Source organism: Pleurodeles waltl, chromosome 8, assembly GCF_031143425.1.
Source record: "Pleurodeles waltl isolate 20211129_DDA chromosome 8, aPleWal1.hap1.20221129, whole genome shotgun sequence".
Taxonomy (NCBI): domain Eukaryota; kingdom Metazoa; phylum Chordata; class Amphibia; order Caudata; family Salamandridae; genus Pleurodeles; species Pleurodeles waltl.
This window is the reverse complement of record NC_090447.1, coordinates 1,393,613,908-1,393,627,177: the sequence shown is the minus strand read 5'-3', so window position 1 is coordinate 1,393,627,177 and position 13,270 is coordinate 1,393,613,908.

Below are 13,270 nucleotides of genomic sequence, written 5' to 3'. Positions count from 1 at the left end.
GAGCCTGCTGCCCTCTGGATGATGCTGTGTTAGAGGCTCTGCAACCCTCCTGGAGTCCAAAGGGCAGTCCCTGGAGGGTCTGATTCGTCTTTGGTGCAACTCCCCCAGCCCACCAACTGCAGTCAGTGAAAGTCCTCACCAGGCCGGCAGGGTATCACAGTCACTCCACAGCTGTGAGGTGGCATCACTGTCAATGATGGCCACTCTGGGGCTTAGCAGTGCACAGGTCCCCCCAACAAAGACTCTGGGGGTCTGCAAAGATGTTCAGGAGGGGGAAAAACCACCCCCAGCCCCAAGGATGATGAGGGATTAAGATTGGCAGTTGGAATCTCAGCGAGGTGCATCCCTCATATTGGCCAGTAGGGCCTGGTGCCAGTGGACCACAACTTTCATTTACTGAGCACCAGACATCACTGCTGCAAGTTTCAAAACCTGCTACTATCTTGAAACAGTGTTCTGCGTACTTCTATCATTTTATACTATTCCAAGATGATACAGCAGTGCAAGCTTTACTTTTTAATTTTGTTTACTAAAGTACATGCCCTCCACAACTAGTTGGCATACTATTTTCCTTTTGTTTATCTTTATTTCTTTCTTCATATATTTTAGTATAAGCTTACACTACAAAAAAAAAAAACTTTTTTTCAGAAGCAAGTGGGACTTTTTTTCATGCCAAGACTCTTCGCTGCAAAAGTCTGTTTCCACATTTACAGTTTGTGTACACAGGCTCACTTTGTTCATTATTGTTACTCACCACATGAGTACTCACCACATGTAGCTGTGGAGCATGAAGATGTCTATACCACGCCCCTCTGGAACTTGCTGTTCCATAAATGAGTGGGGCCGGCACAAACCGAATATAATAAAATTTACACCATGAAGGAAACCTCTCCTTAATGCACCAGAACTGCCATTCCAAAATCATCCTGCAATATCGGTTGCAAGCAAAATCACCTCAATGCGACTACTCACACATGCAGGTTTTCGCACCATGGGAGATGCATTCGCAGATGGCACATTTGTGACACTAGACAATATTTCATATATGCAATGACACACCCTATCACTGACCTTTCTATACGTACTACCGCCTCTGTCTTGCTATGAGGAAATATTACCCATTGTTTCCCCAGGCACCACCAACATTAGCTGCCTTACATGGACCATTGACTAGTGACACATGCCATCACTTGAATACCAAACTTTATAATGCGGAACAATTGGACACAGTGCAGACACCCACCAAAGCTCTGGATGGTGGACTGCTATCCTGGATCACCCATCGGAGGAAATAGACTGGCAGTATTGATGTGTCCAAATGCAAAATCTCACCTCCAATTGCACTCTCCGCATTACACATCTCAAATATTTACTCAAACATACTATACACTGGTAAACTTACATAATTATGGGCTGAGGGATGTTGCTAAATGTGCAAAATGTGGGCCATGAGAAGCAGATTTCTTACATCTTGCTTGGTACTCACAGAGAACTTAGCAGAAATGGTACTAGAACCTATCAAACTGGATCTGAGAGTGTGTTTATTGGGATGGGTAAAGAACCTCCAACCCTCCAATCACAAATCTGTGTTGATCTCACTGGTGCTAGCGAAGAGAAGAGTGACATTCCATTGGGGTTGTCGGGCAGCATCTACGAAGAAGAACTGGTTGCAAGACATGACATACTGTAAACCCCAATTGGAACTTTACATAGAGGAAACACTGGTTCTCTCACGGCCCAAAAACATCTGGGGTCCTCCTATTGTTTCCCCAGGGAGAGTCACAAGAGATTTAAGCTGCAAATATTGGGATTTGGTGCTTGTCCTATATGTGTGTCTAAAATGTACTTAGATGCCAGAGATGACAATGTAAGTAAATTTTTTCTCACAAGATTGCCGGAATTAGTAATACTGATAAATTGTGAGTTTTTGTTATGATTTTGCTGTAAAAATTTCATAAATAAAATTAAATAAAAAACAGTAGTTGTCTAACTCTAGTGTGAGCTTGTTTTTGTATCCTCTGGGCCGTAAGCCAAGCAGCTTGCCCGGTGCCATTTCCCCTTTCCTGTTACCCTCTTCCTGCCACCGGCTTTCCACCACCAACCTCCATTGTGCCCCTCCCAGGCTCTACTTAATGGAAGCTGTTGCATGACCCCATTTAGCAGGTCCTCACCAGCTACCAATCACCACAGGCAGTGTCTCCTTCCTATGTGTTGCCCCACAATGCTATTGCTGCTAGAGATGCTCCTGTCTTGCGCAGTCTTGGTCAGCTTGTTTATGTTTATTGTGACTTTATTTTTATGTTTCATAGTGATCTAGCTCTAGTTTTTTCTTTTTTTTTGGTGTCCTCTGGTCTGTGAGCCTCGCTGCTCACCCAGCACCATTCCCAGTGTTCCAACGTTCTGCAACCCATTTCCTGCCACCAACTTTCTGCCACCCATCTCTGCAGTGCTTTCTCAGGACTTACTTAATGGAGGCAGCAGTAAGCACTGCGGTGGGTGCCCAAGGAAAACTTATCTGTTCCATCTGTGCCTAGAAGGTGCCCAGAGCCAGGAACACGGGATCTCCCGCCACCTGCTACTACTGAGCTCACAGCTGTGAACTCCACACCCAGTGACAAAAACTGCTGCTTTTCCATGCTCTACAGCAGAGCCCTTCATCTGCCACTTCTGCTGGTTCTCCTGCAGCACCAACACACTGGCGTACCCTACCGCCACCACCTCACCGCCCCCGACTGCGCCCAAACAATTCCACTGCCTTCTGATCAACACTCGATTACTCTGCAAACACTCGACAGAGATATGGGGCACCATTACCGCCCTCACCACCTACAATGTCTTCCTCACCGAGACCTGGCTCAACTATGCCTCCACATCTGACATCTGTAAGGCCCCGCCCCACAGCTACAAAATAGTTCACTGGGACAGCATCAACAAAATCGCAGATGTTATCGTCATCATCCACAAGGAATCCATCCACGGCTACAGATGAAATCACCTCGATCATGGAAAACCTCAACTTCCACCTCAGAAAAGACAGCAAAACCACCATCAGAGGCATCCTCACTTACAGACCTCCAGGACCTGGACCTGGCTTCTGCAATGCCATCCCCGAATTCATCGCCCTCCAAGCCATCGACACCAAACACTCCATCTTCCTCATAGACCTCAATTTCCACCTTGACGACCCCAACAACACCATCACCGTCAACCTTCTGGACAACATGAACAGCATCATCCTCACCCAGATAGTCACCGACCCCATGCACATTGCAGAACACAAGTTAGAACCTATCTTCACTGCAAGGAACAGAGTCAAATAGAGCTCACCTAGAGAGACCACGCAATCGTCCATTTCACCTACACAGCAGTCCCCAGCCACACTTCCAGATTGTTCAGCATCTCTGACCGCATTTGGAACAGAGTTTCCTAAAGCCAATGGACACATGAACTCAAACCCCCTTCCTCCCAACACCTCTTTGAATGATAAACAAGCCATTGAAAACTTCACCACTTGGATCTCTAACAGCGCGAACAGAGTCGCCCCCTGCAAGTCCTCCAAACCCAGCAGACCCTCTAAACAAGCCAGCTAGTACACCCTGGAACTGAGAATGAACCTGAAAACAAATGGAAAGGAGTTCACACACCACTAAGGAGCCCACCGACCGACTGCCTTCAAGACATCCCTCAGCCAGTACCAAAGACTCCTAAAGACACCAGGAGGATTGTCTTAGCCAACCACATCAAAGTCATCTCCAGCCACATCAAAGAACTCTTCAGCATTGTCATGGAATTCTCCAGCGTCTCAGCAACTGAAAACACCTTCAACCCCTCCCAGGAACTCTGCAACACCCTAGCTGACTTCTTCTATAACAAAATGTCCAGATCTACAGAAATGTCAGAACTCAACCCGCTGCTGCTGTCCCCCTCAGCCTCCTAGACCCCACAGGCACCCCCGCTGACAACAGGATCACCATCTGGAGCCAGCTCACCTCACAGAACACTGACATCATGCATTCCATCCAATGTGGAACTCCCATGGACCCCTGCCCACACCACATGTTCAACCTCGGCGACAACCCATCAGCAGCAAGCTCACAGACATCTTCAACACATACATCTATCCGGACGACTGGAAACACACAGAGATCAAATCCCTTCTCAAGGAACCTACCTCTGACCTCTCTGAGCTCAAAAACTATCGACTCATCTCCCTGCTCCTCTTTTCTGCCAAAGTCCTCGAAAAGGCCAGCAACTCACGGAATACCTCTTGTCGGCTTTCAACACTGTCTCCTACCACACCCTGATCAAGAGGCTTCATCAAATCGACATCTAAGATGACGCCCTCAAATGGATCGCATCCTTCATCTCTGGAAAAACTCAGCAGTTCCACCTTCTTCCTTTCACCTTGTAACCCAAAACCATCATGTGCGGCACTCCTAAAAGCTCTTCCCTCACCTATACAACCTGTTCAACACTTACATGACCTTCCTCGCCAACATCGTCTGAAATCACGGACTGAACATCATCTCTTACCCAGACGACAGCTAACCCATCCTCTCGCTGTCTGAAGACCCCTTCAACACAAAGGCCAACTTCCACCTCTGCATGACCACCGTCACCAACTGGATGCAAGACAACTGCCTCAGTCTCAACACAGAGAAGATAGAAGTTCTAATCTTCAGGAACACCGCCTCACCATGGGATGACTCCTGATGGCTGCCCGACCTCGGACCCACCCCACATGGACCAAGCCCAGAACCTCCACGTCATATTGGACAGCAAACTCACCATGAAAAGCCAGGTCACACAGTCTTCACTGCCTGCTTCCTCACCTTCTGCATGCCTCGAAAGTTGTTCAAATGGTTCCCAGTCTCCACCAGCCAAACTGTCACTCAAACTCTTGTCAACAGCAGTCTAGACTATGACAAAGCTTTATACAATGGAATCACATCACACCTCCTGAAGACTGCAGACTGTTCAGAACTCAGCTGCTCAACTCGTCCTTGACCTCACCAGTGGGACCCACAACACTCCCCACCTGAAAAAACTCCACTGGCTGCACGTCCACAAGAGATGCCAATTCAAGATTATGATGCATACCTACAAAGCCCTTCACAAACCAGGACCAGCGTACATCAACCACCGCCTAAGCTTCCATCTACCCTCCAGACTCCTCCCCTCTGCTTTAATCTCCCTCGTTCACACCCCCTGCATCTGCAGCAGCAACAGTGGAGGTTGCTCCTTCTCCTACCTCTCTGGGAAATCCTGAAACAGCCCTGCCAACCACCTTTGGATTTCTTCCTCCCTCCAGGAGTTCATAAGGAGACTCAAGACTTGTCTTTTCGACTGAAGCCCCCCGAGCAGGCTAAACCTAGCGCCTGGATAACCACACAGGTGATTAGTGTGTTATACAAATCCTGATTAATTGATTGATTGCAACAATGTGCAAGGGTGTGTGATTTGGGGTCAGGCAGCCCAAGGTGTGCCAGCACTAGGTTTGAGAGCAACACCGCAGTAACTTAGCAGCTATTGTGTGGCTGTGCTCTCCCCTTTTCACACAACGCAGTGTTGCAAGTTACTGCACTGCGTTGCGAGAAAACCTAAGAAATTTGCCCCTGGATTTGTCCAGACCAAGCACCCTTAGCATACAATGCCTACAAGTAACGATGACATGTGACTCCAACACATTGTGGCTCTCATTGTCTTATGTGGCATTTCCTATACATTAATTTAAACACTTGTATGATTCACTATCTACATTGTGTATATATGTGTGTGTAAGTGCTTGTGTGTGTGTGGTGTAAAGCACTCTGACACCCTACGCTAGAATGATTACCACTATAAACGAAATTTAACAAATGTAGTTGAGGAGATAAAGAGATATGAGGGCACAGTTGAACGGTTTTATTGAGGGAATGCATGGAGAAGGAGGTCATAGGGGGTAGAGAGGAGAGCACCGACAAGGATTATGGGACTAGGTGACACCATAGCTCAACCTGGCCCTGAATGAAGTACTGCTGTGGCTTCTCCTTTGGGTGATACATTTTGCCACATACTTTGTTTGGTCACCGTACACTTTTCATGCCTGAATCTAAATAACAATATTCCAGAATGTGAAACAGTAGTAACTGGCGGGATTAGAGCTGCCTTTGCCACGTTTAGACCAGAAACTTCCACTACAAACTAATGGGGTGTAGTAATGGGGGAATGTAAGGCGCTCAGGATAACAAGATGGCAAAATTACAATGGCTATAGGGTGCCTACACAAGGGAAAACACCAAACCCAACAATTTATATAAACAATATGAGGCCCCCCCCACAACATTAACAATTACAACAATCAAAATATATATTGACCCAATTGAGTATAGTTAGAGAAAACAAAACATTCAAATTTAACACAGTTCTGCAATGTCCAATCCAGTCCAATGGTTTATTGAATCAAATCTTCAAATCACTTAGCAACCCATCCATGAAAATACATTTAAAGCCAACACGTGTTTCGTCATGGGAAATTCTTACATCCCAAACGACTTCTTCAGGGCTCATATGTAAACGAAATCCAATGCAAACGGATAATCTTGTCCGTTAATAGCCGTTTCAATAATATGACACACCGATCAAAGTTATCCAGGTCTTGAGTTTATGGCCCAATAGAATAAATGATGATTCAAAGTTCATACAGTTTCCATCTGTAAACAAATTAAACAAATTAGGGTATTCAATCCAAAAAGACGGCGTTATCGTATTGGGAGCGCCGAGCTGTGAGTACTCGTTTACATATGAGCCCTGAAGAAGTCGCTTGTGATGTAAGAATTTCCCATGACGAAACACGTGTTGGCTTGAAATGTATTTTCATGGATGGGTTGCTAAGTGATTTGAAGATTTGATTCAATAAACCATTGGACTGGATTGGACATTGCGGAACTGTGTTAAATTTGAATGTTTTGTTTTCTCTAACTATACTCAATTGGGTCAATATATTTTGATTGTTGACATTGTTAATATTGAGGGGGGGCCTCATATTGTTTCCAGAAACTTCCACTATTCGATCCTGTGGATTTTTTCAATTCTTGGGGCTGTCAGTGATGTAAGGAAACTTGAGGGGGCCTCCTTGCAAAAGTACCTTGAGGGGGCCCCTCCAGTTGGGCTCAGTCTGGCCCTGGCGCCCGTTCAAAGTGTACTGAGCTGGGGGTCCCTGGAGCTTTGAATAGCTTCTTCCTGGGCAATTTGACCATTTTAATATTATATCCTGGCAACAACTAAAGCGGTTCACTGTTTCTAATTGTTTTCTTTCTCCGGTGGCATTTATGTGCAGAGCCCTGCCCTCTTGGCTCATTTGCAAGAGGGTATGAGTTCCCTGGAGAGTGAAGAAGATAAGACGAGGTATTTGAAGTACAGCCAGTCTCACCTTAACTAAATCCTCCAGGCTTGACCAATAATGCCATGGCATATTGGTCAAACTAATAATAAAGCACATTTCTATGTTACTATTTATTGAAGTTAGGCGAGTAGAAAATCGCAAATAACACTTTTTATCAGGTGTAATCTGTAATAAGATGATTTCAGCAAAGTAGCATAGCACATTTTCTTATATAACATTTTTTTTTTGTTAAGTTGATGCAGGCTTCTGAAAAAGAGTATTTTACAAAGTTTTTGAAAACAAGACAATACATGATAAAGCAGCATAAACAGCTAATAAAGTGGCAAATGTTTCGCTATGCGCATTTGAATAGGACATTATTAGTCAGTATCCCGTTGTTGGTTTATTTCTCTTTGAACGTGTGAAATATTTCTCCTCGCTGCACCAGCTTGGGGTAGAAGCATCATTGTGACTCTTGTGCATCAACAGATTGAATGGAGGATCTTCCATCTGGATGGACTGATTGGTGATATTCTGACAAATATAGGATTGGATTAGGCATGTGTTTTGTATACTTTGAGGTACTCCCTGAGCTTGTTATGACTCGTTTCACAAGGAGTCCTGAGTTGGTTATGGTGCCAGTATATAGGCCTGATTGGTTCACTGGGCAATGTTGTGTCTGATGCAATGGGTTTGATCTTCTAATTATGAAAAGTTATGATAAAGGCAGTAGGTCTAGCTTACTTATTTTGAAAAGCATTTGTTAAAGCCAGTCAGCCTTTGAAAGTGGGTTATTGCCACATCGTGTTAAGGATTACCAAAGTAGTCAAGAGTTTTAGTGTTGGTCAGCCACACAAACAAACCTTGAGGGTTTTCACTGTGATGGTCTGTGACAGGCCCTATCGAGAGAAGTTGTATATTGTCTTACAAATGGCATTTTTCTTTATGTTTGTAATTATAGATGTATGCATGATGGTTGCCAGTTTGTGTATACTTCAGTCCCCCTGAGTTGGTAAAGGCTATAGGTCTCATTGTTTAACTGTGAAACGTTTTCCGAGATTACAAAAGTTTGATCTGTTTATTCAGAAACAATATGATAAAGCCAACAGGCCTACCTTACTCATTGTGAAAGGGATGTGTAAAAAGGTATATGTTTTTAAGTGAGGATTGTTACAGTGTGCTAAAGCCTGTAGGCAAGCATTTTGTTACATAGAACCTCTCAGAATACCTTGGTGTTTACGAACCACCCAAACAAACCATGGGGATAGAAGATGTGCACTAAGATAATCTTTACTAGATGATGTTAGGAAAGATATGATATTGCTTTGACAACTGTAATTTTGTACTTATGTATAATGTTTTATTATACTATACCTGGTGGTTGACTTGTGGAAAAGCTTATGCTCAACACAGAAGGTCTGAGTTGGCTATGGTGACAAGCCAATGATAAAGGTTATTACGCCTGATTATTTAGTATGAAAAGCTATGATAAAGGCAATAGCCCTGACATATTGATTGTGAAAAGCATATGTTAAAATCAATAGGATTTTAAGGGTGTATGGGTATTATTCTGTATTGAAGCCCACAAAGCAGGCAAATAATTTTGTGTTTGTTACCCCCTCTGACAAACCATGGGTATGAAGCTCCACTGTGAGAATCTTTAGTAGAGATAGTATTTTTCTCTTCCAACTGTAGTTTTGAATAATTTTGCATTTTATGACTGCATGCATGGAGCTTGCCTTGTGGGAAAATTTCAACTCAATACAGGAGGCTTGAGTAGCTTCTTGTGACAAACCAATGATAACAGCTAAAGGCTTCATTGGTTCACTAGGGAAAGGTATTTCATGCGCCATAGATCTGATCAGTGAATGATGAAGAGTTACAACAAAGGTAGCACTCATTATTTATTTGTTATGTAACACATGTCAAAGCCAATATGCCTTTAGGCGTGAGTTAGTCTTGCACCATTGTAAAGCCTGCAGTCAGCTATTTTGTTACATGAAATATCAGTCTCACAGATTACCTTTGTAGTGAGTACTTTTGGGTTGGTTACCCGCTTTGACAAACCTTTATGGCACAATATTTTAATATTTCTTGCTAGAATCTCTTCAGAAAGCCTGGCAGGCTTCTCTGCTTTCTCTCTTTTTGCTTTCATCATTTAAGAGCTCCCCAATCAGTGCAAATTGGCCACTTGCTTTCCAGTCAATTCCATCTGCAGTGCTCCCATACCATGTGGCTACTCCCTTCAAACGAGGTGACCATTATTGAATGCTGTTGCCCATAGTGCATCACTGTTTTACCATTCTAAACTGTGCAAAATGCTGATTCTAAGCATGGTGCCATTCGGGAACATTTAAACAACAATAGACTATGTACAATACTACTACAAGATGGGCACCCACTGCTATGTTTATTTTTTTGTTATTGAAAGCATACGCCCATCATGTCTAGATCAGGGATCGAAAAATCATAAACTTTTACTAGACCTGTAGGTCGAGTAAGTTAAATAATCTACTTGACCTAACTGTAATGTACTTGACCTGTAAACTGTTCTAAAATTGTGTGATCCTAGGCAAATAGTTTACAGAGTCGCCTTTTTCCTAATTCTTACATATGATTGTACCTTCAAATATGTGAGCTCAGCATTTCTGCAGTACAAAAACACCTCTTTTGTTTGATTAAGTAGACTAAAGTTTGCTGCTTGCATCACATGAATATAGTCCACATACCCATGAAGTCTAGCCCACATAACCTAGGACTTCTTTTAGTTTACTAACAACATTGCCATCAGGGCAGGAGTGTTTCTTAGGTTTTTAAACACGCAATTTTAATAAATATATTACTAAACCATGATGTGTTATCATATTGTCATCTACACACAGTAACTTTCTAAGAATTGTCCAAAAACCTCTCCACTAACTTACAGCTTTACTGATAAAACTATATAGTGCATTAACAATCTGTGAAAATTGGGTTTCAGATTCAGTAAAGTATTCTGATTTATTTTCATCCTATTTAAATATTTTTTCATCACACAGAAATATAAAAAAAGGGCTTTCACAAATACTGAAATATATTTTGAAATGTTTGCACAGTTGACACAGTAATTTAAATGTTGTGTGTTAAGAAAAGCCTGACACCCTATATCCTTTCATTTTACATTCTAAGCAGCAAGTCACACAGTTCCCCTTACAAAGTCCTGGAACTCTGCAGTCAGAAGGAAAAATAATAAAAGAAAACTGACTTTTGACCTCTGTCTGTGAACATAGAGCAAATGTGACATAAGAACAAGATTTAAAGGAATCTTTTATTGCCCCTCCACTTTTCAACTGAACAGAACACCTGTTCAGTATCAGCCAGAAGGGACAAGAAAGTATTAAAAATAGTTCAAACTGATCAAATAAGACTCAATGCGAATGATCGAGTGTATTTTTCGAGCCCTGTAGATGGCAGCATGTTTTCTTTTTTTCTATTTATATTCTTTTAATTTATCTTGCAAACTTTTTTGAGTTTGTGTGTGGTTTATTGTGGTTGTTTCAGAAGATGAATGCATGAGTGAATCAATGGACTGATGAATGGATACATAAGTGCAAAGACATCATGACTCATTGAGGACAAAAACCCAGCAATTACAGGAAAGGCACTTTCATTCACGAGCCACTCCTATTGGCATTACCAGAGCTTGTTTAAACCTTTCATTGAAGAGCATTAAGCAAAGTAGACACTGATGGCAAGGAAAAAGGCACTTCAAATCAATTGTTAAAAGCACATTGCAGTTGTAAGTGTTGTAGAAAATGGCTTTAAAAGCTATATTTCTCCCCAGCAATGATTATGGACCAGAGGACACAGTGTTATTTATGTGTGAATTGTTTTGTTTACTTTACAAAATCGTATACTATGATACTCTTTATTTATGTGCTCTTTTCTTTGGAGGGAATCCAACTTTTAGGGTATTCTCGAGTCCACATTTTCTCCAAATCGTTTAGGATAGCTATACCTTCAATTTTTGTCATGTTGCCCTCTAAAAAGAACTCTTCTAAACTGCCTTTCCCTTTTTATGTTGAGCCTAGACAGCGCTTGCGCTGTCACTTAGCCACCTGTTGTCTATGCTACGTGGGGGTTCAACTCCACCTATTGGTTTTCATTTTTCTATGTGAGTGTCCTTCAAAAATCCTAGCTCTCTGTCTCTCCTTTTAAGCTTTTGTTTCCTCTCACGGAGCACCGGCCAAGTACTGGATCCTTCCGCTTTACTTGATCATCTGTTGGTTCCCTTTCCTGCCGTATGCCTAACTTGCATCTACATGAGTGCTTTGTTGCTTGCTTCATCACAGCACTCACATTGTTTACTTTGTCTAAGACCACAAGAGAGCATGGGATGTTTTTTTCTCTACTGTTAACTCCAGTACTATTTTGTGTTTGCTCCCAGCAAACAATATGTGTCGTTTTATTTTGCTTTGTTTTTTACAGGAAGGACTTTGGCTGTTTCATATCCATTTTGTTTTATTTTTTTAAAAGGTCTGGGGACTCCCCTATGTTCCTCGGGCTCCCCGGGTACTGCACCTCTTTCATGCTCCTTGGACTGTGACTGCCTCCTACCCCTGCTTGTCAGGCTCTTTCCTCCCCTGCAGCCCACGTGGCTCTACAGTCACTTTGAACACATGGCATTCTCGCTCACACACCCACCCTATAACCCTCCCTCACTCAATTTAGCTTTCCCTCTCTCACCATCACCACCCATCAATCTGTAAAGAATGGGCTTTCAACAAATGGCAAAAAAGCTCATTTTTAAAAGCCATCATGTAAATGCAGAGTTATCTCAGTCAGCGTGGAAGGCACCCACCCACTGCACATGATACCTCCACAACACATCGAACCTCTGTTCCCTGCTGCCCTCATGATCTCATAGCAGGGGAACGCGGCACGATGGTGCCACAGTGCACCTCATGCAGAGTAAGGGGAAGCTATTGTGTTTGGATACTTCAAAGGTGCTGCATTACTATTCACAAAGGCACTGGCACTGACTGCACTCACGATTCAGCAGGATATGAGCAGAGACTCTATCTGGGCATCCTGCTGCTGGTGCAAAGCTGGGTAGCAGGCCACAGCCAGTGTAGATGGGGCAGTGCACACCAAGAACTATTCTGGGACACTAGGGAGGAAGCATGCAGCGGTGGAGCACAGGAGCCCAGCTATATATGGCCGCAGAGGCCCTTGTCTACAGAAATGTCAGACCAGAGCTGGAATGCGCAGGGTGTTGGTGAGCATGCTTGTACTAGCCCACTGCCAGTAAACAGTGGAGCCATTATAAAAACAAGAACTCCCTTCTTCACAGTGCCCATCCAACCCAGCTCCTCAAAACCTGCTTCACAATAGGGCCTCATTATTCCCATGCATGCCCCAAACACTCGAAGTGCACACAATTAAGACTTAAAACAAAAATCCACATTCTTTGGATTTTACCGACAACCGCGCATGTTGTACGTAATGAGTGCACTCCAAATGGCTGTAATAGTAATAGAGTGAGGAAGCATGTATAGTGCAGTGGTGTGAACTCTACTGTTGCAACACTGCTTTCAATGGAAACCTGCCAAAATACATACTCCTTGTTTTATTCTAAACTGCAGACTTAGCTTTTTTTTTTTTGTTCTACTTTTTCCATGGAGAAAAATACATTAGAAACTGAAGTAGCGTAGTTTGGCTGTGCCACTATGTTTCTGAAATAAGAATGTGAAGGGTGGTCATTTTCTGGTTATCACAATTTGGTGGTCACATTTTGTATATCATGATGAAGTGTTTTTATATAATTACTGCACTGAAAAGCATATGAGTGAATTGCACCATTGGATATAACATTTCAGTAATGTTTCATGTATATCTATTTGAAACTAATGCTTTGAACGCATTATT